General features: G+C 45.4%; 1 protein-coding gene across 3 annotated transcripts in view; it reads right to left on the minus strand.

Annotated features, from left to right (window-relative positions):
* Positions 1-26,955, minus strand: part of LOC139749519 (protein CBFA2T2-like) — a 330,017-nt gene that overhangs the window by 245,963 nt on the left and 57,099 nt on the right. The gene's annotated exons all lie outside the window — the stretch shown is intronic.

Here is a 26,955-nt window from a genome sequence, read left to right on the forward strand (position 1 = left end):
GCAAGACACACTCGTGGCCCGGGAGACGCCCCAAGCACTCGCCTCACTCATTCACTCACTCCTCATCATCATCTCATTAGTGAGGAGAGACCACACCTCACACTCACCTCACACCTCACCTCACCTCACTCCTCCTCCTCACCACACTCACTCTCAGAGTTCCACACAGTTAAAGGTCACTACGTCGTGTCTGGTTGACCCATCCAACACACGTTCCTTAATTACCTTATTACAGTAATTACAATTACTATCCATTTTAACACTAAATCTTAACTTCCGGCTCTGTTTAGTTACACGGGTGTGGCCAGGCAAGTACTGGTTATCCCGGGGTAAAAACTCAAACTGGTAATTACCTGTAAGAGTCAAGTAATTAACTATATAGTTAACGGATGAAAATGATAATTACTATCATTAACAATTTGATCGTCTTCCTGTTGGCCAAGATGGTTCGTGCCTCCGCCCCTCTGACTGTAGGTTTATAATAACCCACCGTCACTACATCTATGGTCCGTGATAAGACCATACCCACCCTCACTACATCTATGGTCCGTGATAAGACCATACCCACCCTCACTACATCTATGGTCCGTGATAAGACCATACCCACCCTCACTACATCTATGGTCCGTGATAAGACCATACCCACCCTCACTACATCTATGGTCCGTGATAAGACCATACCCACCCTCACTACATCTATGGTGCGTGATAAGACCATACCCACCCTCACTACATCTGTGGTCCGTGATAAGACCATACCCACCCTCACTACATCTGTGGTCCGTGATAAGACCATACCCACCCTCACTACATCTATGGTCCGTGATAAGACCATACCCACCCTCACTACATCTGTGGTCCGTGATAAGACCATACCCACCCTCACTACATCTGTGGTCCGTGATAAGACCATACCCACCCTCACTACATCTGTGGTCCGTGATAAGACCATACCCACCCTCACTACATCTGTGGTCCGTGATAAGGATTAAAAAACAGATGGTATTATTGGTTGTCTAAATTCATGGTCACACAAGTGTATGATGTCTGGTCTGGCGTGTGTACAGTATATTACCTCTCTCTCTCTCTCTCTCTCTCTCTCTCTCTCTCTCTCTCTCTGTCTCTCTCTCTCTCTCTCTCTCTCTCTCTCTCTCTCTCTCTCTCTCTCTCTCTCTGCCGCAGCCAGCGACCACGGAGGTGTCCTTACCGGCATCCATCAAGCAGACCACCTGACCCCACACACACACACACACACACACACACACACACACACACACATGACCACAGGTGTGTGTGTGTGTGTGTGGGCAGGTGTGTGTGCTCTCTACCCAGCAGGTCGTACGTTACCTGCCATGATCACTGGCCACTCGCGCCCTCCACACCTGCCTGCCACACATCACACATGGAATACTTCAGCGATGTTTTTTTTTTTTATTGTTGTTGCTGAATATTTTTTCGTGTGGGATGTTTGTGTTCGTGACACGTACTGTGGTCGTGGCTTGTGGGTGACCCTGACACTGGGGATGACCAGCTACGCCCAGTGTATGCCTGGTCGCCCATACCTAACCTTGAAAGAGAGAGAGAGAGAGAGAGAGAGAGAGAGAGAGAGAGAGAGAGAGAGAGAGAGAGAGAGAGAGAGACTCTCGTTTCTCACTGGGTCAATTTTTGTCTCAGACTTCAGATATGAAGAGTCAGGTGTGGTGTGCTGTCCTGGTGAGTCAGGTGTGATGTGCTGTCCTGGTGAGTCAGGTGTGGTGTGCTGTCCTGGTGAGTCAGGTGTGGTGTGCTGTCCTGGTGAGTCAGGTGTGGTGTGCTGTCCTGGTGAGTCAGGTGTGGTGTACTGTCTTGGTGAGTCAGGTGTGGTGTGCTGTCCTGGTGAGTCAGGTGTGGTGTACTGTCTTGGTGAGTCAGGTGTGGTGCGCTGTCCTGGTGAGTCAGGTGTGGTGTGCTGTCCTGGTGAGTCAGGTGTGGTGTGCTGTCCTGGTGAGTCAGGTGTGGTGTGCTGTCCTGGTGAGTCAGGTGTGGTGTGCTGTCCTGGTGAGTCAGGTGTGGTGTACTGTCTTGGTGAGTCAGGTGTGGTGTGCTGTCCTGGTGAGTCAGGTGTGGTGTACTGTCTTGGTGAGTCAGGTGTGGTGCGCTGTCCTGGTGAGTCAGGTGTGGTGTGCTGTCCTGGTGAGTCAGGTGTGGTGTGCTGTCCTGGTGAGTCAGGTGTGGTGTGCTGTCCTGGTGAGTCAGGTGTGGTGTGCTGTCCTGGTGAGTCAGGTGTGGTGTGCTGTCCTGGTGAGTCAGGTGTGGTGTACTGTCTTGGTGAGTCAGGTGTGGTGTGCTGTCCTGGTGAGTCAGGTGTGATGTACTGTCTTGGTGAGTCAGGTGTGGTGCGCTGTCCTGGTGAGTCAGGTGTGGTGTACTGTCTTGGTGAGTCAGGTGTGGTGCGCTGTCCTGGTGAGTCAGGTGTGGTGCTGTCCTGGTGAGTCAGGTGTGGTGTGCTGTCCTGGTGAGTCAGGTGTGGTGTGCTGTCCTGGTGAGTCAGGTGTGGTGTACTGTCTTGGTGAGTCAGGTGTGGTGCGCTGTCCTGGTGAGTCAGGTGTGGTGCGCTGTCCTGGTGAGTCAGGTGTGGTGCTGTCCTGGTGAGTCAGGTGTGGTGTACTGTCTTGGTGAGTCAGGTGTGGTGCGCTGTCCTGGTGAGTCAGGTGTGGTGTACTGTCTTGGTGAGTCAGGTGTGGTGCGCTGTCCTGGTGAGTCAGGTGTGGTGCTGTCCTGGTGAGTCAGGTGTGGTGTGCTGTCCTGGTGAGTCAGGTGTGGTGTGCTGTCCTGGTGAGTCAGGTGTGGTGCGCTGTCCTGGTGAGTGAGGTGTGGTGTGCTGTCCTGGTGAGTCAGGTGTGGTGTGCAGACCTGGTGAGTCAGGTGTGATGTACTGTCCTGGTGAGTCAGGTGTGGTGTGCTGTCCTGGTGAGTCAGGTGTGGTGTGGTGTCCTGGTGAGTCAGGTGTGGTGCGCTGTCCTGGTGAGTCAGGTGTGGTGTCCTGGTGAGTCAGGTGTGGTGTACAATACGTAATGTGGTGCATGACATATGTTTCCTCTCCAGTGGACACTATATACAGTTCTACCCTCACCACTGCGTCATAATGTGTTGGGTTCGTTTTTTCCACTTTGCTTCCCATATTTCCCTGGTGTGCCGTGGTGTACACAGGGCTGCGCATGACCCACGCACGTCATGCACAAGCAGAACAGCAACATGCACGGGGAAACACAACTTTCATATCAATACGTTTTCCATCACAACGACATACATTGTCCTGGCTACCGTGTTGAGGATTCTCATGGCAGACTGCTGGGGCTTACAACACGCTAACTATGATGCTGCCACGTGCTACAGTACACAACAACAACATGCTAACTATGATGCTGCCACGTGCTACAGTACACAACAACAACACGCTAACTATGATCCTGCCACGTGCTACAGTACACAACAACAACACGCACATTTTGCTCTATACAGTTGTTGTATTCTACTTCACTCGCTGGTCCTCAGTGGTTTACACAGCGTTCCTTAACAGTGGAGTTATCAAGTATATCTTCGTTCATCCCAGTGTTTTCACTATCTATTTCTATATACATATCAACAGTGAGCCAGTGGTTAGGTAGTTCCTTCAAGAGTGGTGATCATGACTACATCATAAGCAGCATATCTTCAGTGGTCAACTGAGGTGGTCAGTCTTTTAAGTTCCAATGTAATGTATTCATTCCCACTTGAATCCAGTTACTGTGTTATCTGCTTACTAGATCCAGTCTTGTTTTAATCTTTTTTTATTCACTCACTACACTTGACGTATCCCCCCCTCCACTTACCCAGACTCTGCCTTGAGCGCTGGAAGTAAACCACGCAACTTGATTTCAGTGGACGTGACCTGACCACAGGTTTTACAATTGGCCAAGTGGCAGCAGCAACACATTAAAACCGGGTTCCATAAGACACTCTAACAACTTACAAATATCGTTATCATCATCAAATATTCTTCCAAATATTTGGTTGGCTACAGCACCTTTCTTATATTGGGCTAAACATACCTAGGTACAGTAATTAATCTCACTCATCCATGAAACTTGAACATAATACGACGGCACATCGTAAGTGAGTCTTGTGGTGACCGATGGATGAGGTGGTGTGAGGTGACCTGGTCGTGTGGCACTGTACTCGGATGCGTTACATCTCCCTCGTAAATAAGTTGCAACATCATAACAGAAACATCGTAGATGGCCAAATGGCACATAACATACTTATATATATATATACCAGGCATTAAATAATGATAGTAAATGTCATCACGAGCCAATAAAATTACAGTTGAAGTCATCATTAAGCAGGCAACCACAATATATCGCTGCTCATTTGTTTCACAAACTCAGATATTTCGCTCGTAAGCACACGATCTGATGCGTTACGACAGGTCACTTTTTTTACGGAAGTCAGATAATGTGCTTGACACCGCTGTGACCTACCTGGATGGCTGCGCGGTGGGCCACCACTTCAGTGCCTGTCAAGTTTCACTCCTCTGGACCAGAAGGCTGACTTTTCCTCCGGACTAACCCAGACATGAGCTGTTCGCATTTAGTCAAACAAACACACAATCTCTCCGTCTCACACATAACCACTTTACAACACGTAATCCACAAGACTCGTTCTTTGAGAGTGTATATTTTTCCAGCGGTGATCACTACGCGTTATCCCTGCCTTTGGCCATATACTCGTAAAAGTACTCTCTCTCTCTCTCTCTCTCTCTCTCTCTCTCTCTCTCTCTCTCTCTCTCTCTCTCTCTCTCTCTCTCTCTCTCTCTCATTAATTAATTTACAGTTAGTTAACCAATGGAAAGATGAAGGCTCTCTCTCTCTCTCTATCTCTCTAATCAATTTACAGTTAGTTAACCAATGGAAAGATGAAGGCTCTCTCTCTCTCTCTCTCTCTCTCTCTCTCTCTCTCTCTCTCTCTCTCTCTCTCTCTCTGATTAGTTTACAATTAGTTTACCACTGGAAAGATGGAGGCGCAACCTCATAAAGGACTTCTGAATTATCAAAGAACTACCACAACCTCGATCTCTCACGAGCCACATAAGGGATAGAGTCGTCTGGTGTCACTCGTCGTAATGGTTACAGACTCGTGAGCAAACGTTTTACCTCGAATGATTGTTAACATGTGGAATGACTGAGCAATTAGACGAGTTAAAAGTAGCACTCCAGATATATTTTTTCACAGACCTGATACTTTTCTTTAGATCCATAACTAACATGATCAGTGTAACTTGAGCTACATGAGAAGTGTATAACATTTTCCACGTATCTGTCCTCACCCCTCACTCATGCAGGAGTTCCCTGCATCTTCCACCATCACAACACAGCCTTGCACAGACCCCAGTCGTCTGTGCGAGGCTGTTTGACCTCCTTGGTATTCCTTCATTACGCTACAGCAGTTACCTCCAGCAGTGACTGTGAGTGTATTCAGCGCTGTAGCTTTTGTGGTCATGAATGTGATCTTGGGCGGGGCTGTAGTGGGGATGTGGGCAGGGGTGTAGCTGGGGGCGTAAGCAGGGTGGGGGTGTGATGTGGGCGTGGAGACGTGATGTGGGCGGGGTTAGGGTTTATGTAAAGCATGGGCGAAGGTGTATCTGCGGGCGTGGGTGAGAGTGTGGGTGGGGAAAGGTGTAGGGGTGGTGTGGGCGTGGGTGGAACTGTAGACATGGGAGAGGGTGAGGGCATGGGCGTGGTGTGGGTACAGGCGATGCTGTGGGCATGGGAGAGGGTGTGGACACGGGCAGAAGTGTGGGGCTTGTGCTTGTCTGTTCATGGGCGAGGGTGTTAGCGTGGGCGTAGGTGTAATCGTGTGAGAGGGTGTGGGCATGTGTGGGTGTGGCCGTGGGTGGGGGAGGGTGGGGGCGTGGGGTACACCCAGCCTGCTCACACATCAACAGCTTGGCCTTCCTGTAATGGCGTCCATGAGTCCCACTTTACCCTCGACCCTGAACCCCAGCAGGTGTTCCGGCCCCGGGCGGGCGTGGGCGGTGGTGGGCGGGTGTGTTTGGCGAGGGTACTGGGCGTGAGCGGTAGTGGACGCGAGTGGTGGGCGAGGGTACTGGGCGTGGGCGGTAGTGGGCGAGGGTACTGAGCGTGGGCGGTGGTGGACGGGCGTGGCGGACGAAGTTATTGGACGTGGGAGGGAGTGGCAGGCTGGGATACTGGGAGTGGTCGGTGGTGGGCGGGCGTGGCAGGCTATGGTACTGGGCGTGTGCGGTGGTGGGCGGGCGGGCGTGGTACAGCCTAGTATCTAACATACCCAGCTCCCACAATGGTGGTGGCTGTCCGCACACCCATAGTGGTGAAGAATACTACGTGTATGTACGGAGGCGGGCGAGCGGCCCCTCACACTACAGTACACACTGAGGATCTGGACAGGACGGATGGTGTGCCACCGCTCGTGGTCAGGGGTTCCATAACCTCGGGTCAAGGTTCGAATCCTGGGTCGCTGCAGCCGGTCCGCAGTCAACCCAGCTGTTCATCCCCGTCCCTAAGGGTTGGTCGATAAATCGGGTACCTGGCTTAGGCTAACGGTACTTATGAATATACACAGAACATTAATGACATGTCCTTGATTAGGGCCATTCAGTTGGCCGGGTCGTCTCAGCTAAACATAAAAAAAAAAGCGTAAATAATACAGAAGACATGGCATGTGTTCTGGTGTGTGTGTGTGTGTGTGTGTGTGTGTGTGTGTGTGTGTGTGTGTGTGTGGTCAGTACAGGAGAGGCGTCGCCGACCTGGACACCCACCCACCCACCACACACAAGCCCACCACCAACTTTCCAGACACAATCCGTAAAATCAACACAGGTCGAGATGCGGGTCTCCGCCGCTGCCAGCCCGCACCACTCAAAGAAACAGAACAATTTACATAGTCAAACAACCGCGCCACCAGTCTGTATCTATGACATATATATACATATAACGCCAGGGAACTGGGAGTATGCTTCAAGTGTGTGTGTGTGTGTGTGTGTGTGTGTGTGTGTGTGTGTCACACTGTGGGGACCTAGTGACCCAGCTTGTCTCACCACAGGGAAGGTGCGCGTAGGAGAGAGGCTGGTGCTGGTGGCACACTCCTCCGCTGGCCACTAACGTGTCAACACTCAGACAACGGGACGCGCGTCTGGTGCCACGTGGACACGTGTTGCCAACGGCCCTACCATGATGATGATGATGATGATGATGATGATGATAATGATGATGATGATGAACAGGATACAAAAAAATTGTGATGGTGAATATGAAGGAGGTGAAGATCGGCAGCGCCTCGCTGTAAGGTCATACTGTAGGTGGATATGTCCAGCTGGAAGGGAGGTCATTCAGCTGGGAGGAAGACCGTCCAGCTGGGAGGGGAGGGAGGTCGTCTAGCTGGGAGGAAGGTCGTGCAGCTGGGAGGGACTGGTCGTGCAGCTGGGAGGGACTGGTCGTGCAGCTGGGAGGGACTGGTCGTGCAGCTGGGAGGGACTAGTCGTGCAGCTGGGAGGGAGGTTGCAAGTGTCATGGTGTGTTGTTACTGGCCGAGACCCGTTATCTGAGGAGGTGTGGCCTGAGCAGTGCTACGGGAGGGGTGCTTGCTGCTGGGGGGGGGCGGGGGGGGTCTGGGTGCAGCTCGGGGAGAGAGGGTGGGGGGGGGGGGTGCTAGGAAGGTGGGTGGTGCTGAGTGTAGCGCCTGGTGAGGGGAATGGCGCTGGGGGGGAGGGGAAATGTTTTGGGGGAGGGGAGTGGTCTCGGGTGGTTGAGATGAGGGGAGGGGAGGGGAGGGGGTAATGGAAACAGAGTAAGGAGCCCAGGCCAGCATACCACTAGTGGCTGGGGCCCCCTGGGAGGGGCCCCCAGATGTCGGGGCCCCAGGAGAGGAGGTCCCACCATCTGTGGCCACAACACATTAGTACCATCTTGCCCGGAACATCAACCTGACGCTCCTGATCAACGCGTGGGTTGTTGTTGTTGTTGTTGTTGTTGTTGTTGTCACTTGTGGAAAAGATTTTTTAAAGATCAGTTTCCCCATGTAACTCAACGTGTGATCGACCATACACCTCCTCCGAAGTAACACCAGACGCTTCCATCGTGGGTGGGAGTGGCAGGCTAGGGGACTGGGCGTGGGCGGCGGTGGTGGGCGGGCGTGGCAGGCTAAGGTACTGGGCGTGGGCGGTGGTGGGTGGGCGGGGCAGGATAAGGTACTGGGAGTGAGCGGTGGTGGGCAGGCGTGGCAGGCTAAGGGTCTGGGCGTGAGCGTTGGTGGGCGGGCGGGCGTGAGCGTTGGTGGGCGGGCGTGGTACAGCCTAACACGCCCAGCTTCCACACTGGTGGCGGCTGTTCAGGGAAGTGTACGTTACCATGACCGCCAGTACACACACACACACACACACACACTGCTGGCCCAGTCGCGTCATCACCACACTGCTACCTCACCAACCTGGCACCTTACATACCACGACGCCTCCTGCAGGTTACCCCATGAACGACAAGTTCACTCTAGGCGAGGCTCTATCATGGAGAGCACAGTCTGCTGGAGTAACCTCTCATTTGAAAGGAGTCCATCATTTCCCTGCTACTGAAAATAGAGCGCCCGTGAAGCTAATACAGCTGCCACAGTTATAGTGGTCCTGAGGTTATATAATAACTAGAATGATAATAATAATAATAATAATAATAATAATAATAATAATAATAATAATAATAATAATAATAATGATAATAATAATAATGATAATAATACTAATAATAATAATACCTGTTCGTTACTTCCTGTCTTAGCAAGGTACCACCATGAACAGACGACACTGCCGTCAAGAAAGAGTCCACTCTCACCTCCGTCATCAGTTTTCTTTTTTTTTTTTTTTTTTCAAGTGATAATACTAGAGGAGAAGATATCCCTCATCCCGACCTACTCCCGCAGGAGATACATGGGTAGGTTCTCTTCTCCACCCCCTCGTTATAAGGCTCCCGCAGCACTCAGGCAGCTAGCCACGTCCACCGGGCGGGACCACAGGTCATGAACCGTATGAGGATGGAGTGCGAGGCATCTGGTCAGTACGTGTTCGGTGTCTCTACCGTGGTGGGTGCATGGTGGGCATGACGGGGTCTTGGGCTGTGGTGAAAAATGGATGTTTGCAGCACTGTAAGGAGGAGCCACGTCCAGTGTAGATGGGACGGTGGACTCCTGTCTGCCCGGGGATGTGGTTTCAGCTGGTGTGTGTGTGTGTGTGTGTGTGTGTGTGTTTGGTGTAGTGGCATTTAAGACTGTGTTGGGATAACGATTGTTTTGTGTTTGTCGGCTCATATGAGTGTGTCTGTTTTGTCAGCGCCATGTTTGCTGGGGATGGGGAGATGTGAGGGTTGAGGCTGCTCAAGTGTGAGGCTAGGATAAGCTTTTTATTTCTACTAAACACACACACACACACACACACACACACACACATATATATATATATATATATATATATATATATATATATATATATATATATATATATTTATATATATATAGGTGCTGGCGGACTCCGCCTGCATGATCTTACACCGCAGTCAGTCAGTCAGTCAATCAGTCAGTTACAGTCAGTCTGAAACATCCACTATGTGAGAAATTCATCAGAAATGTCAAAAATAACATACATGCTTCACCAAACCATAAATCCTTCCATAGAATTAATACCTAACGAAAAAAAAAAACGTAATAAATGGATGATCTCTCAAGTACGTACCCCATACAGCATTAACCATATAAAGAGAACCTACATTCCGTATGTGAAAACCATACAAACAGGTTAAATAATCATGTGTTACCATACATGAGAGAAAACATATACTCTGTACATAGTCCTCCGCTCCAGGGCTGGAGACGTTAAACCCAAGTATAGAAAATCAACGGACATTAGGCTGGTGTTCCCTGTCGTCCCAACAGCACCAACACACACACACACACACACACACGAACACACGTCTGTTTCCCTTACATCAACCCCACACAATACGGCAGGACACGTTTCTACACCTAAAAACTTTAACCCAGTCATACATGCGAAATTAAGGAATAAATCCTCAGGTTAATATAGCTGCAATATCCAGCACGTGCACCGAACATTCAAATTATCTGGAGAAAAAAGAAAAAAAAAATTGGGGCTTCCAGTGGTGACATCTGGCAGCCACGTCAGTTGGCCACACGTGTTGCCGCGCGTAGCCCGACCCAAACACTTTCTCTCTCTCTCTTTCGTCTAGTTTTCTTTTCTTTGCCTTTAAGAACAATCTCTTCTCGATATTTTCCGAAACTTTTTAAAAGTTGTCTTTGAAATTTCCTAAATCATGGTTAGGAATATGGCTGTTTCCAATGTGAATACTATACGTGTACAATTTACGGTGCCAATACGATACTGATGTTAAGAGCAACTTGAATGAAAATTACGACCAAAAGTGTTTGGTGTTGCGCTACGAATTCTATGCATTTCAAGACCCCAAAGTTATTCAGATAATGTCGTGCTTGATTAACATAAATTACGTAGCCGAATCTTCCCAATCTCTGATATCCGCACCATCCTCCAACGTTTTCAATTTTGAACTTTCTATGCCTACAGCTGCTAGCTCATATGCGATTTTAATTTAGAACTTTCCTGTGTGCGTTTAATTTTGATCCCAAGATGCGTTTCATGTTTAAATTTCGCGCGCTCTGCTCTGGTAACTTTTGGCGGGAATGCTGGAGCACCTGCCTGGGAATTAATCAAATGTTCGCGGGGATGACTTGCCCTAATTATGCCCCTCATACCGATACATCTACGTCGTCTACTTGTGAATCATCCCTCACTATATGTGAACATCTACGAATACCCTTAATACCCAACTCGAGGGACAGACGATACAACGACACGATCAGAAGACAAAGACGCTACATAGAGACTTGCATATAATTTACGGTTGGGCAGAATAGAACCTGGGTGAATCTAATGAAGAAAAATATAAACAATTAAGTCAGGGAGTGACTAACATGATGGCTGACTTCTAAGATCCAACAAGGGGAGAACACTCACTCAAAGACCTATGTATTAACATGAATGAGAAAATATATATAATTCACGGGCCGAACGGGACCGGGTGCGCATACGCTCGATTCCTGATCGCAGCAGCCGATCCACAGTAAACCCAGCTGTTCATCCTGCCTCAGGGGTTGGTTGATAAAATGGGTGTATATATATATATATATATATATATATATATATATATATATATATATATATATATATATATATATATATATATATATATATATATATATAACCTTGCTCTTATTCACATTTACTCTTAACTTTCTTCTTCCACACACTTTACCAAACTTAGGCACCAGCTTCTGCAGTTTCTCACATGAATCAGCCACCAGCGCTGTATCATCAGCGAACAACAACTGACTCACTTCCCAAGCTCTCTCATCCCCAACAGACTTCATACTTGCCCCTCTTTCCAAAACTCTTGCATTTACCTCCCTAACAACCCCATCCATAAACAAATTAAACAACCATGGAGACATCACACACCCCTGCCGCAAACCTACATTCACTGAGAACCAATCACTTTCCTCTCTTCCTACACGTACACATGCCTTACATCCTCGATAAAAACTTTTCACTGCTTCTAACAACTTTCCTCCCACACCATATATTCTTAATACCTTCCACAGAGCATCTCTATCAACTCTATCATATGCCTTCTCCAGGTACAGTAGGGTTGAGGGTCAAGTCAATTGGGAGGTGAGTTTGAATGGAGAAAAACTGGAGGAAGTGAAGTGTTTTAGATATCTGGGAGTGGATCTGGCAGCGGATGGAACCATGGAAGCGGAAGTGGATCATAGGGTGGGGGAGGGGACGAAAATTCTGGGGGCCTTGAAGAATGTGTGGAAGTCGAGAACATTATCTCGGAAAGCAAAAATGGGTATGTTTGAAGGAATAGTGGTTCCAACAATGTTGTATGGTTGCGAGGCGTGGGCTATGGATAGAGTTGTGCGCAGGAGGATGGATGTGCTGGAAATGAGATGTTTGAGGACAATATGTGGTGTGAGGTGGTTTGATCGAGTGAGTAACGTAAGGGTAAGAGAGATGTGTGGAAATAAAAAGAGCGTGGTTGAGAGAGCAGAAGAGGGTGTTTTGAAGTGGTTTGGGCACATGGAGAGGATGAGTGAGGAAAGATTGACCAAGAGGATATATGTGTCGGAGGTGGAGGGAACAAGGAGAAGAGGGAGACCAAATTGGAGGTGGAAAGATGGAGTGAAAAAGATTTTGTGTGATCGGGGCCTGAACATGCAGGAGGGTGAAAGGAGGGCAAGGAATAGAGTGAATTGGAGCGATGTGGTATACCGGGGTTGACGTGCTGTCAGTGGATTGAATCAAGGCATGTGAAGCGTCTGGGGTAAGCCATGGAAAGCTGTGTAGGTATGTATATTTGCGTGTGTGGACGTATGTATATACATGTGTATGGGGGGGTTGGGCCATTTCTTTCGTCTGTTTCCTTGCGCTACCTCGCAAACGCGGGAGACAGCGACAAAGTATAATAAAAAAAAAATAATAATATATATATATATATATATATATATATATATATATATATATATATATATATATATATATATATATATACAGCGTTAGCGTGAATGAGATGGCCTGGATAAGGGCATTCACCATGCTGTACCGTGTCATCAAACACAGAGGAAAACATTTGTCGTGCCACTGGCACACGAACCATACATTCCCAGCCAGAAACTTCACTATAACCTGTACTGTTCCTCACTATAACCTGTACTGTTCCTCACATTCCATATATTTCCAGCACCTTCCATACAACATTCCCGTCAGTCCTACCATACGTTTTCTCCACATCCATATATGCCACGTACAACCTCCCCTTTTCTCTCAGTAATCCTCACACAGACTCGTCACAGCAAACACCTGACCCACGCCACCTAGGCTAGGTCTGTGGGGTCTGGATGTGCATAGCAGGGCTCGGGGTGTGGTGCGTCATGCATGAAGGCCAGTGAGTCATGTGAGCAGATGAGGCTATTTCTCTGACCGTTCCTGGCGCTACCTCGCTACCGCAGGAAATAGCAAACATAACATTGATGATAATAATATTATTATTATTTTTATTATCATTATCATTATTATTATCATTACTAATTCATGATGTTTAAAACATTTATTAGTATCAATGATCTTAATATAGTACAATAATAATCATATTAACTAAAAAAAATAACATAATGGAACAATTTATGACCCTGAGTCTGAACTCATCCAATCAACTTATAAGGGACATTAAATGGTGCGTAATTACACCTCTTTAAACATGGGGTCACACCTCATTAATCTTAGGGTTATACTTCATTAATCATGAGGTGACCTCATAACGGATTGCACGTCACTGACCATGAGGTCAGCCCTAATTAGTCAGGGGTCACACCTCATTAATCACGGGTCACCTCTCATGGGTCACACCTCATTAATCACGGGTCACCTCTCATGGGTCACACCTCATTAATCAGGTGGCAGTGCACTCATTACGAACGGTGTATCATAACTTGTTAGTGTGTGTGTGTGTGTGTGTGTGTGTGTGTGTGTGTGTGTGTGTGTGTGTATACACTTGTTATCACTGTTGGTTTTCACCAGACAACCATTAATCTTGTGAAATGACCTGACCTGACCAGACCTAACCTCAACCACGGCTCCTCCAAAACACATGACCCTGGTCCCTACATCATGTTATACGTAATCAAACTTACGGACAACTTGACTCAAGTAAGATAAAACCCATGACAAACACAACACAAAGTGACCAGTACACTGACCTCACAACACAAGGTGACCAGTACACTGACCTCACAACACAAGGTGACCAGTACACTGACCTCACAACACAAGGTGACCAGTACACTGACCTCACAACACAAGGTGACCAGTACACTGACCTCACAACACAAGGTGACCAGTACACTGACCTCACAACACAAGGTGAACAGTACACTGACCTCACAACACAAGGTGACCAGTACACTGACCTCACAACACAAGGTGACCAGTACACTGACCTCACAACACAAGGTGAACAGTACACTGACCTCACAACACAAGGTGACCAGTACACTGACCTCACAACACAAGGTGACCAGTACACTGACCTCACAACACAAGGTGACCAGTACACTGACCTCACAACACAAGGTGACCAGTACACTGACCTCACAACACAAGGTGACCAGTACACTGACCTCACAACACAAGGTGACCAGTACACTGACCTCACAACACAAGGTGACCAGTACACTGACCTCACAACACAAGGTGAACAGTACACTGACCTCACAACACAAGGTGACCAGTACACTGACCTCACAACACAAGGTGAACAGTACACTGACCTCACAACTTGCACACATTATGATACCCATCGTCTCTTTCAGTACGAATGATTACACCGACAATGTTTAATGATTACCAGCTCTTTACGATGGTCAACAGGAAGCAGGCAACGCGTTAAGTACACGAATATCCTGTATTCTATTAAATTTGCAGTTCTTAGTAGCCAACAAGGGCAAATTATCGGGAGAAACAAGCGTCCATCTCACCACGTCCATCATACGCTGGTTGGATGAAGAGTTTACCATGACATACGAGTCATTAAGAACGATTTATGATTACCTCGTTCTTAGGAAACTTATAACAGCACATCCTACTACCCAACTCACTGTCAAGCCTGTAACATATATATATATATATATATATATATATATATATATATATATATATATATATATATATATATATATATATATATATAATTCTTTTATTATAATTTGTCGCTGTCATCCGCGTTAGCGAGGTAGCGCAAGGAAAGACGAAAGAATGGCCCAACCCACCCACATACACATGTATATACATACATGCCCACACACGCATATATACATACATATACATTTCAACGTATGTATACATATACATACACAGACATATACATATATATATACACATGTACATATTCATACTTGCTGCCTTTATTCATTCCCGTCGCCACCCCGCCACACATGAGATAGCATCGCTCAAAATCTTTTTCACTCTATCCTTCCACCTACAATTTGGTGTCACTTCTCGTTCCCTCCACCTCTGACACATATATCCTCTTTGTCAATTTCCTCATTCACTCCATGTGATCAAACCATTTCAATACACCTTCTGCTCTCTCAACCACACTCTTTTTATTGCCACAAATCTCTCTTACCCTTTCATTACTTACTCGATCAAACCAACTCACACCACATATTGTCCTCAAACATTTCATTTCCAATACTTCCACCCTCCTCTGCACAACCCTATCTATAGCCCACGCCTCGCAACCATATAACATTGTTGAAACCACTATTCCTTCAAACATACCCATTTTTGCTCTCCGAAATAACGTTCTCGCCTTCCACACATTCTTCAACGCTCCAAGAACCTTCGCTCCCTCCCCCACTCTGTGACTCACCTCCGCTTCCATGGTTCCATCCGCTGTCAAATCCACTTCCAGACATCTAAAACACTCCACTTCCTCCATTTTTCTCCATTCAAACTTACCTCCCAATTGACTCGTCCCTCAACCCTACTGAACCTAATAACCTTGCTCTTATTCACATTTACTCTCAGCTTTCTTCTCTCACATACTTTACCAAACTCAGTCACCAGCTTCTGCAGTTTCTCACACGAATCAGCCACCAGCGCTGTATCATCAGCGAACAACTGACTCACTTCCCAAACCCTCTCATCGATATATATATATATATATATATATATATATATATATATATATATATATATATATATATATATATATATATATATATATATATGACTGAACCAGGACATGTGAAGCGTCTGTGGTAAACCATAGAAAGGTCTGTGAGGCTTGGATGTGGAAAGGGAGCTGTGGTTTCGGTGCATTACACATGACAGCTAGACACTGAGTGTCAACGAATGTAGCATTTTTGTCTTTTCCTGGCGCTACCTCGCTGGAGGTGGGGAGATGGTATTTCATGTGTTGCGGGGTGGCGACGAAAATGGATGACGGCAGCAAGTATGAATATGTGCATGTGTATATATGTAAATGTCTGTGTATGTACATGTATGTATACGTTGAAATGTATATGTATGTATATGTGCGTGCATGGGCGTTTATGTATATATATGTGTATATGAGTGGTTGGGTCATTCTTCGTCTGTTTCCTTGCGCTACCTCGCTGACGCGGGAAACAGCGATGAAGTATAATACTGATAACAATAATATATATATATATATATATATATATATATATATATATATATATATATATATATATATATATATATATATATATATGCCGGCAAGGCAGCAGGTTTGGATGGTATTGCAGTGGAATTTATTAAAAAGGGGGTGACTGTATTGTTGACTGGTTGGTAAGGTTATTTAATGTATGTATGACTCATGGTGAGGTGCCTGAGGATTGGTGAATGCGTGCATAGTGCCATTGTACAAAGGCAAAGGGGATAAGAGTGAGTGCTCAAATTACAGAGGTATAAGTTTGTTGAGTATTCCTGGTAAATTATATGGGAGGGTATTGATTGAGAGGGTGAAGGCATGTACAGAGCATCAGATTGGGGAAGAGCAGTGCGGTTTAAGAAGTGGTAGAGGATGTGTGGATCAGGTGTTTGCTTTGAAGAATGTATGTGAGAAATACTTAGAAAAGCAAATGGATTTGTATGTAGCATTTATGGATCTGGAGAAGGCATATGATAGAGTTGATAGAGATGCTCTGTGGAAGGTATTAAGAATATATGGTGTGGGAGGCAAGTTGTTAGAAGCAGTGAAAAGTTTTTATCGAGGATGTAAGGCATGTGTACGTGTAGGAAGAGAGGAAAGTGATTGGTTCTCAGTGAATGTAGGTTTGCGGCAGGGGTGTGTGATGTCTCCATGGTTGTTTAATTTGTTTATGGATGGGGTTGTTAGGGAGGTAAATGCAAGAGTCCTGGAAAGAGGGGCAAGTATGAAGTCTGTTGGGGATGAGAGAGCTTGGGAAGTGAGTCAGTTGTTGTTCGCTGATGATACAGCGCTGGTGGCTGATTCATGTGAGAAACTGCAGAAGCTGGTGACTGAGTTTGGTAAAGTGTGTAAGAAGAAAGTTAATAGTAAATGTGAATAAGAGCAAGGTTATTAGGTACAGTAGGGTTGAGGGTCAAGTCAATTGGGAGGTGAGTTTGAATGGAGAAAAACTGGAGGAAGTGAAGTGTTTTAGATATCTGGGAGTGGATCTGGCAGCGGATGGAACCATGGAAGCGGAAGTGGATCATAGGGTGGGGGAGGGGACGAAAATTCTGGGAGCCTTGAAAAATGTGTGGAAGTCGAGAACATTATCTCGGAAAGCAAAAATGGGTATGTTTGAAGGAATAGTGGTTCCAACAATGTTGTATGGTTGCGAGGCGTGGGCTATGGATAGAGTTGTGCGCAGGAGGATGGATGTGCTGGAAATGAGATGTTTGAGGACAATATGTGGTGTGAGGTGGTTTGATCGAGTGAGTAACGTAAGGGTAAGAGAGATGTGTGGAAATAAAAAGAGCGTGGTTGAGAGAGCAGAAGAGGGTGTTTTGAAGTGGTTTGGGCACATGGAGAGGAATGAGTGAGGAAAGATTGACCAAGAGGATATATGTGTCGGAGGTGGAGGGAACAAGGAGAAGAGGGAGACCAAATTGGAGGTGGAAAGATGGAGTGAAAAAGATTTTGTGTGATCGGGGCCTGAACATGCAGGAGGGTGAAAGGAGGGCAAGGAATAGAGTGAATTGGAGCGATGAGGTATACCGGGGTTGACGTGCTGTCAGTGGATTGAATCAAGGCATGTGAAGCGTCTGGGGTAAGCCATGGAAAGCTGTGTAGGTATGTATATATGTGTGTGTGTGTGTGTGTGTGTGTGTGTGTGTGTGTGTGTGTGTGTGTGTGTGTGTGTGTACACACTTGTTATCACTGTTGGTTTTCACCAGACAACCATTAGTCTTGTGAAATGACCTGACCTGACCAGACCTGACCTCAACCACGGCTCCTCCAAAACACATGACCCTGGTCCCTACATCATGTTATACGTAATCAAACTTACGGACAACTTGACTCAAGTAAGATAAAACCCATGACAAACACAACACAAAGTGACCAGTACACTGACCTCACAACACAAGGTGACCAGTACACTGACCTCACAACACAAGGTGACCAGTACACTGACCTCACAACACAAGGTGACCAGTACACTGACCTCACAACACAAGGTGACCAGCACACTTACCTCACAACACAAGGTGACCAGTACACTGACCTCACAATACAAGTGACCAGTACACTGACCTCACAACACAAGGTGACCAGTACACTGACCTCACAACACAAGGTGACCAGTACACTGACCTCACAACACAAGGTGACCAGTACACTGACCTCACAACACAAGGTGACCAGTACACTGACCTCACAACACAAGGTGACCAGTACACTGACCTCACAACACAAGGTGACCAGTGCACTGACCTCACAACACAAGGTGACCACTACACTGACCTCACAACACAAGATGACCAGTACACTGACCTCACAACACAAGGTGACCAGTACACTGACCTCACAACACAAGGTGACCAGTATACTGACCTCACAACACAAGGTGACCAGTACACTGACCTCACAACACAAGGTGACCAGTACACTGACCTCACAATACAAGTGACCAGTATACTGACCTCACAATACAAGTGACCAGTATACTGACCTCACAACACAAGGTGACCAGTACACTGACCTCACAACACAAGGTGACCAGTACACTGACCTCACAACACAAGGTGACCAGTACACTGACCTCACAACACAAGGTGACCAGTACACTGACCTCACAACACAAGGTGACCAGTGCACTGACCTCACAACACAAGGTGACCACTACACTGACCTCACAACACAAGATGACCAGTACACTGACCTCACAACACAAGGTGACCAGTACACTGACCTCACAACACAAGGTGACCAGTATACTGACCTCACAACACAAGGTGACCAGTACACTGACCTCACAACACAAGGTGACCAGTACACTGACCTCACAACACAAGGTGACCAGTACACTGACCTCACAACACAAGGTGACCAGTACACTGACCTCACAACACAAGGTGACCAGTATACTGACCTCACAACACAAGGTGACCAGTACACTGACCTCACAACACAAGGTGACCAGTACACTGACCTCACAACACAAGGTGACCAGTACACTGACCTCACAACACAAGGTGACCAGTATACTGACCTCACAACACAAGGTGACCAGTACACTGACCTCACAACACAAGGTGACCAGTACACTGACCTCACAACACAAGGTGACCAGTACACTGACCTCACAACACAAGGTGACCAGTATACTGACCTCACAACACAAGGTGACCAGTACACTGACCTCACAACACAAGGTGACCAGTACACTGACCTCACAACACAAGGTGACCAGTACACTGACCTCACAACACAAGGTGACCAGTACACTGACCTCACAACACAAGGTGACCAGTACACTGACCTCACAACACAAGGTGACCAGTACACTGACCTCACAACACAAGGTGACCAGTACACTGACCTCACAACACAAGGTGACCACTACACTGACCTCACAACACAAGGTGACCACTACACTGACCTCACAACACAAGGTGACCACTACACTGACCTCACAACTTGCACACATTATGATACCCATCGTCTCTTTCAGTACGAATGATTACACCGACAATGTTTAATGATTACCAGCTCTTTACGATGGTCAACAGGAAGCAGGCAACGCGTTAAGTACACGAATATCCTGTATTCTATTAAATTTGCAGTTCTTAGTAGCCAACAAGGGCAAATTATCGGGAGAAACAAGCGTCCATCTCACCACGTCCATCATACGCTGGTTGGATGAAGAGTTTACCATGACATACGAGTCATTAAGAACGATTTATGATTACCTCGTTCTTAGGAAACTTATAACAGCACATCCTACTACCCAACTCACTGTCAAGCCTGTAACATATATATATATATATATATATATATATATATATATATATATATATATATATATATATATATATATATATATATATATATATATATATAATTCTTTTATTATAATTTGTCGCTGTCATCCGCGTTAGCGAGGTAGCGCAAGGAAAGACGAAAGAATGGCCCAACCCACCCACATACACATGTATATACATACATGCCCACACACGCATATATACATACATATACATTTCAACGTATGTATACATATACATACACAGACATATACATATATATATACACATGTACATATTCATACTTGCTGCCTTTATTCATTCCCGTCGCCACCCCGCCACACATGAGATAGCATCGCTCAAAATCTTTTTCACTCTATCCTTCCACCTACAATTTGGTGTCACTTCTCGTTCCCTCCACCTCTGACACATATATCCTCTTTGTCAATTTCCTCATTCACTCCATGTGATCAAACCATTTCAATACACCTTCTGCTCTCTCAACCACACTCTTTTTATTGCCACAAATCTCTCTTACCCTTTCATTACTTACTCGATCAAACCAACTCACACCACATATTGTCCTCAAACATTTCATTTCCAATACTTCCACCCTCCTCTGCACAACCCTATCTATAGCCCACGCCTCGCAACCATATAACATTGTTGAAACCACTATTCCTTCAAACATACCCATTTTTGCTCTCCGAAATAACGTTCTCGCCTTCCACACATTCTTCAACGCTCCAAGAACCTTCGCTCCCTCCCCCACTCTGTGACTCACCTCCGCTTCCATGGTTCCATCCGCTGTCAAATCCACTTCCAGACATCTAAAACACTCCACTTCCTCCATTTTTCTCCATTCAAACTTACCTCCCAATTGACTCGTCCCTCAACCCTACTGAACCTAATAACCTTGCTCTTATTCACATTTACTCTCAGCTTTCTTCTCTCACATACTTTACCAAACTCAGTCACCAGCTTCTGCAGTTTCTCACACGAATCAGCCACCAGCGCTGTATCATCAGCGAACAACTGACTCACTTCCCAAACCCTCTCATCGATATATATATATATATATATATATATATATATATATATATATATATATATATATATATATATATATATATATATATATGACTGAACCAGGACATGTGAAGCGTCTGTGGTAAACCATAGAAAGGTCTGTGAGGCTTGGATGTGGAAAGGGAGCTGTGGTTTCGGTGCATTACACATGACAGCTAGACACTGAGTGTCAACGAATGTAGCATTTTTGTCTTTTCCTGGCGCTACCTCGCTGGAGGTGGGGAGATGGTATTTCATGTGTTGCGGGGTGGCGACGAAAATGGATGACGGCAGCAAGTATGAATATGTGCATGTGTATATATGTAAATGTCTGTGTATGTACATGTATGTATACGTTGAAATGTATATGTATGTATATGTGCGTGCATGGGCGTTTATGTATATATATGTGTATATGAGTGGTTGGGTCATTCTTCGTCTGTTTCCTTGCGCTACCTCGCTGACGCGGGAAACAGCGATGAAGTATAATACTGATAACAATAATATATATATATATATATATATATATATATATATATATATATATATATATATATATATATATATATATATATATGCCGGCAAGGCAGCAGGTTTGGATGGTATTGCAGTGGAATTTATTAAAAAAGGGGGTGACTGTATTGTTGACTGGTTGGTAAGGTTATTTAATGTATGTATGACTCATGGTGAGGTGCCTGAGGATTGGTGGAATGCGTGCATAGTGCCATTGTACAAAGGCAAAGGGGATAAGAGTGAGTGCTCAAATTACAGAGGTATAAGTTTGTTGAGTATTCCTGGTAAATTATATGGGAGGGTATTGATTGAGAGGGTGAAGGCATGTACAGAGCATCAGATTGGGGAAGAGCAGTGCGGTTTAAGAAGTGGTAGAGGATGTGTGGATCAGGTGTTTGCTTTGAAGAATGTATGTGAGAAATACTTAGAAAAGCAAATGGATTTGTATGTAGCATTTATGGATCTGGAGAAGGCATATGATAGAGTTGATAGAGATGCTCTGTGGAAGGTATTAATATATGGTGTGGGAGGCAAGTTGTTAGAAGCAGTGAAAAGTTTTTATCGAGGATGTAAGGCATGTGTACGTGTAGGAAGAGAGGAAAGTGATTGGTTCTCAGTGAATGTAGGTTTGCGGCAGGGGTGTGTGATGTCTCCATGGTTGTTTAATTTGTTTATGGATGGGGTTGTTAGGGAGGTAAATGCAAGAGTCCTGGAAAGAGGGGCAAGTATGAAGTCTGTTGGGGATGAGAGAGCTTGGGAAGTGAGTCAGTTGTTGTTCGCTGATGATACAGCGCTGGTGGCTGATTCATGTGAGAAACTGCAGAAGCTGGTGACTGAGTTTGGTAAAGTGTGTGGAAGAAGAAAGTTAAGAGTAAATGTGAATAAGAGCAAGGTTATTAGGTACAGTAGGGGTGAGGGTCAAGTCAATTGGGAGGTGAGTTTGAATGGAGAAAAACTGGAGGAAGTGAAGTGTTTTAGATATCTGGGAGTGGATCTGTCAGCGGATGGAACCACGGAAGCGGAAGTGGATCATAGGGTGGGGGAGGGGACGAAAATTTTGGGAGCCTTGAAAAATGTGTGGAAGTCGAGAACATTATCTCGGAAAGCAAAAATGGGTATGTTTGAAGGAATAGTGGTTCCAACAATGTTGTATGGTTGCGAGGCGTGGGCTATGGATAGAGATGTGCGCAGGAGGATGGATGTGCTGGAAATGAGATGTTTGAGGAAAATGTGTGGTGTGAGGTGGTTTGATCGAGTAAGTAACGTAAGGGTAAGAGAGATGTGTGGAAATAAAAAGAGCGTGGTTGAGAGAGCAGAAGAGGGTGTTTTGAAATGGTTTGGGCACATGGAGAGAATGAGTGAGGAAAGATTGACCAAGAGGATATATGTGTCGGAGGTGGAGGGAACGAGGAGAAGAGGGAGACCAAATTGGAGGTGGAAAGATGGAGTGAAAAAGATTTTGTGTGATCGGGGCCTGAACATGCAGGAGGGTGAAAGGAGGGCAAGGAATAGAGTGAATTGGAGCGATGTGGTATACAGGGGTTGACGTGCTGTCAGTGGATTGAATCAAGGCATGTGAAGCGTCTGGGGTAAACCATGGAAAGCTGTGTAGGTATGTATATTTGCGTGTGTGGACGTGTGTATGTACATGTGTATGGGGGGGGGGGCATTTCTTTCGTCTGTTTCCTTGCGCTACCTCGCAAACGCGGGAGACAGCGACAAAGTATAAAAAAAAATATATATATATATATATATATATATATATATATATATATATATATATATATATATATATATATATATATATATATATATATGCGTGTGTGTATGTGTGTGTGTTCCCCACTGCCAGTCTCCTCTACTCCCCCCCTCCCCTCCACCAGACCCCATATGCTCACCATGCCTGGCTTCATTACTGGAGCAACCCACCCTATCTGGCCATGTGTGTCCCTAGTGTGTGTGTGTGTGTGTGTGTGTGTGTGTGTGTGTGTGTGTGTGTGTGTGTGTGTGTACCTCTACAAGAAAGCGTCCCCAACTGCCCCTACCACTGTACTAACAATGTACACACATCCATGATTATCAACTTTCCAAGATAATTATCCAATAAATAATCCGTTCATCCCCAGGTGTCGCATTTATACAAGAGAATAACTACACGAGTCTGGCACGTTTACGACACACGTCTACATTACCTGATGATGTATGACACGTGGTGCTCCTCCCAATTACCCTAATTATGACACTCAAGTTTCGCACTGGAAACCTTTTTCCAGTTGCTCCTGCAGCGCCAAGGCTGCGCTACACATAGCAGCAGGGACAGGATGGACTCTTTTGAAGGGAGTTCTTTGAAGATATTGAACTCGCTCTCGTCAACTGATGTCATTTTTCACTTACTGTGCAACCTCGAGAAAGTGGAGTCCGGTAACAAATATATATATATATATATATTTTTTTTTTTTTTTTTTTTTTTATACTTTGTCGCTGTCTCCCGCATTTGCGAGGTAGCGCAAGGAAACAGACGAAAGAAATGGCCCAACCCCCCCCCCATACACATGTACATACACACGTCCACACACGCAAATATACATACCTACACAGCTTTCCATGGTTTACCCCAGATGCTTCACATGCCTTGATTCAATCCACTGACAGCACGTCAACCCCTGTATACCACATCGCTCCAATTCACTCTATTCCTTGCCCTCCTTTCACCCTCCTGCATGTTCAGGCCCCGATCACACAAAATCTTTTTCACTCCATCTTTCCACCTCCAATTTGGTCTCCCTCTTCTCCTCGTTCCCTCCACCTCCGACACGTATATCCTCTTGGTCAATCTTTCCTCACTCATTCTCTCCATGTGCCCAAACCATTTCAAAACACCCTCTTCTGCTCTCTCAACCACGCTCTTTTTATTTCCACACATCTCTCTTACCCTTACGTTACTTACTCGATCAAACCACCTCACACCACACATTGTCCTCAAACATCTCATTTCCAGCACATCCATCCTCCTGCGCACAACTCTATCCATAGCCCACGCCTCGCAACCATACAGCATTGTTGGAACCACTATTCCTTCAAACATACCCATTTTTGCTTTCCGAGATAATGTTCTCGACTTCCACACATTTTTCAAGGCTCCCAAAATTTTCGCCCCCTCCCCCACCCTATGATCCACTTCCGCTTCCATGGTTCCATCCGCTGACAGATCCACTCCCAGATATCTAAAACACTTCACTTCCTCCAGTTTTTCTCCATTCAAACTCACCTCCCAATTGACTTGACCCTCAACCCTACTGTACCTAATAACCTTGCTCTTATTCACATTTACTCTTAACTTTCTTCCTATGAGTCCACGGGGAAAATGAAACTCGAAAAGTTCCCAAGTGCACTTTCGTGTGATAATCACATCATCAGGGGAGACACAAGAGAGAAATATAACAGTCATTTGATATACATCGAAGACACGAAGCTAGGACGCCATTTGGTAAACATGTGATTGTCCAAAACAGCGATGAAGTATAATAATGATAACAATAATAATAATAATAATAATAATAATAATAATAATAATAATATATATATATATATATATATATATATATATATATATATATATATATATATATATATATATATATATATATATATATATCTTGGACAATCACATGTTTAACAAATGGCGTCCTAGCTTCGTCTCTTCGTTATATATCAACTGAGTGTTATATTTCTCTCTTGTGTCTCCCCTGATGATGTGACTATTACACGAAAGTGCACTTAGAAACTTATCGTGTTTCATTTTCCCCGTGGACTCATAGGAATATATATATATATATATATATATATATATATATATATATATATATATATATATATATATATATATATATATATATATTTATTTTATATAATGAATCAGATATTTGTGTTTGAGACAATACTAGACAGATTACTACAGACCTCCTTGTGGGAGCCAGGACGTGCCTTGCTCACCGTCGTGGGTGGTGGTCACCCCATCCTCCTCCTCCAGCTTACCTGCAGGAGAGACAACAGCTGTTGTAGTGATCATCTGTCGTTGGCAACACTCATCTAGACATGATACACCTGGCCACACATCTGGCTTCTGTACACCTAGTTGATACACACCTTGAAGTACGCACTTGGCTGCTATACACCTGGTTGGTAAAAACCTGGCAGTACACACCTGGCTGATACACATCTGGTTGGCTCTTACCTGGTTAACACACCCCTGGTTCACACCTGGCTAAAACACCCCTGGCTCACACCTGGCTAACACACTCCTGTCTAACACAATCTAGCTCACATACCCTTGGTTGGGACACATCTGGCTAACATACACCTGGCTGGTACGTATGTACTTACTAGCTCACACCCGGGCGACACACACATTGCTGTTACACATGTGGCTGTAGCATACCCGCAGGGTACAGAAACATGTGACAAGTCGAGAGTAATCTTGATCACAGATAGTAACATCATGGAAGACTTTCTGACATTATATCCAAAATTTGTCCATGTTCCGAGTTACATAAACATGTTATGTGATCATGCACAGTACACGCTGATTCTGTCATGTGCTGTATGTAATGTTATGTGATCATGCACAGTACACGCAGATCCTGTTATGTGCTGTATGTAATGTATTATATACTTCTTTGTATTACTGTCAGTGTTTACGACATGCACAGTGCCGGTACATTGTGGCAACATATATGTAATGTATCTTTGACTCTTCGTATTACTATCAGTGTTAAAAAACTGTACACCACATCTAGTCTTGTTTCATTAACACACTCATACTCAGTGTATATGTATTTTGTTTGTGATATATCATGTCATTATTACATATTTCTCCACCTACTTACAGTATGTATTGTTAACAATGTTAACAAGATATTCTGTAATATTTTGTTTTGAATCTCACAAATGTTGTTACCCACTACGTTACCACCAGCACCACTTACCATCCTGTATTGATACTACGTCATCGTGCATCCTGCCTGAACCTTCCTCCTCCTCGGACAGGACGGGGAACCCACTGGGGCCCACCTGTCACCCTCCCACGTCCACGTGTTGGACCCACCCTCCGCTCCACACTGGCCCCCACCCACCCCTAGCCATGCATCCTTCACCCCTGCTATCACTGAAATGCTCTGTCGATGTATATATAGACCATAGATTTTTACAGTAGAGCATTAAAATTA

This window comes from Panulirus ornatus, chromosome 7, assembly GCF_036320965.1.
Source record: "Panulirus ornatus isolate Po-2019 chromosome 7, ASM3632096v1, whole genome shotgun sequence".
Lineage (NCBI taxonomy): Eukaryota > Metazoa > Arthropoda > Malacostraca > Decapoda > Palinuridae > Panulirus > Panulirus ornatus.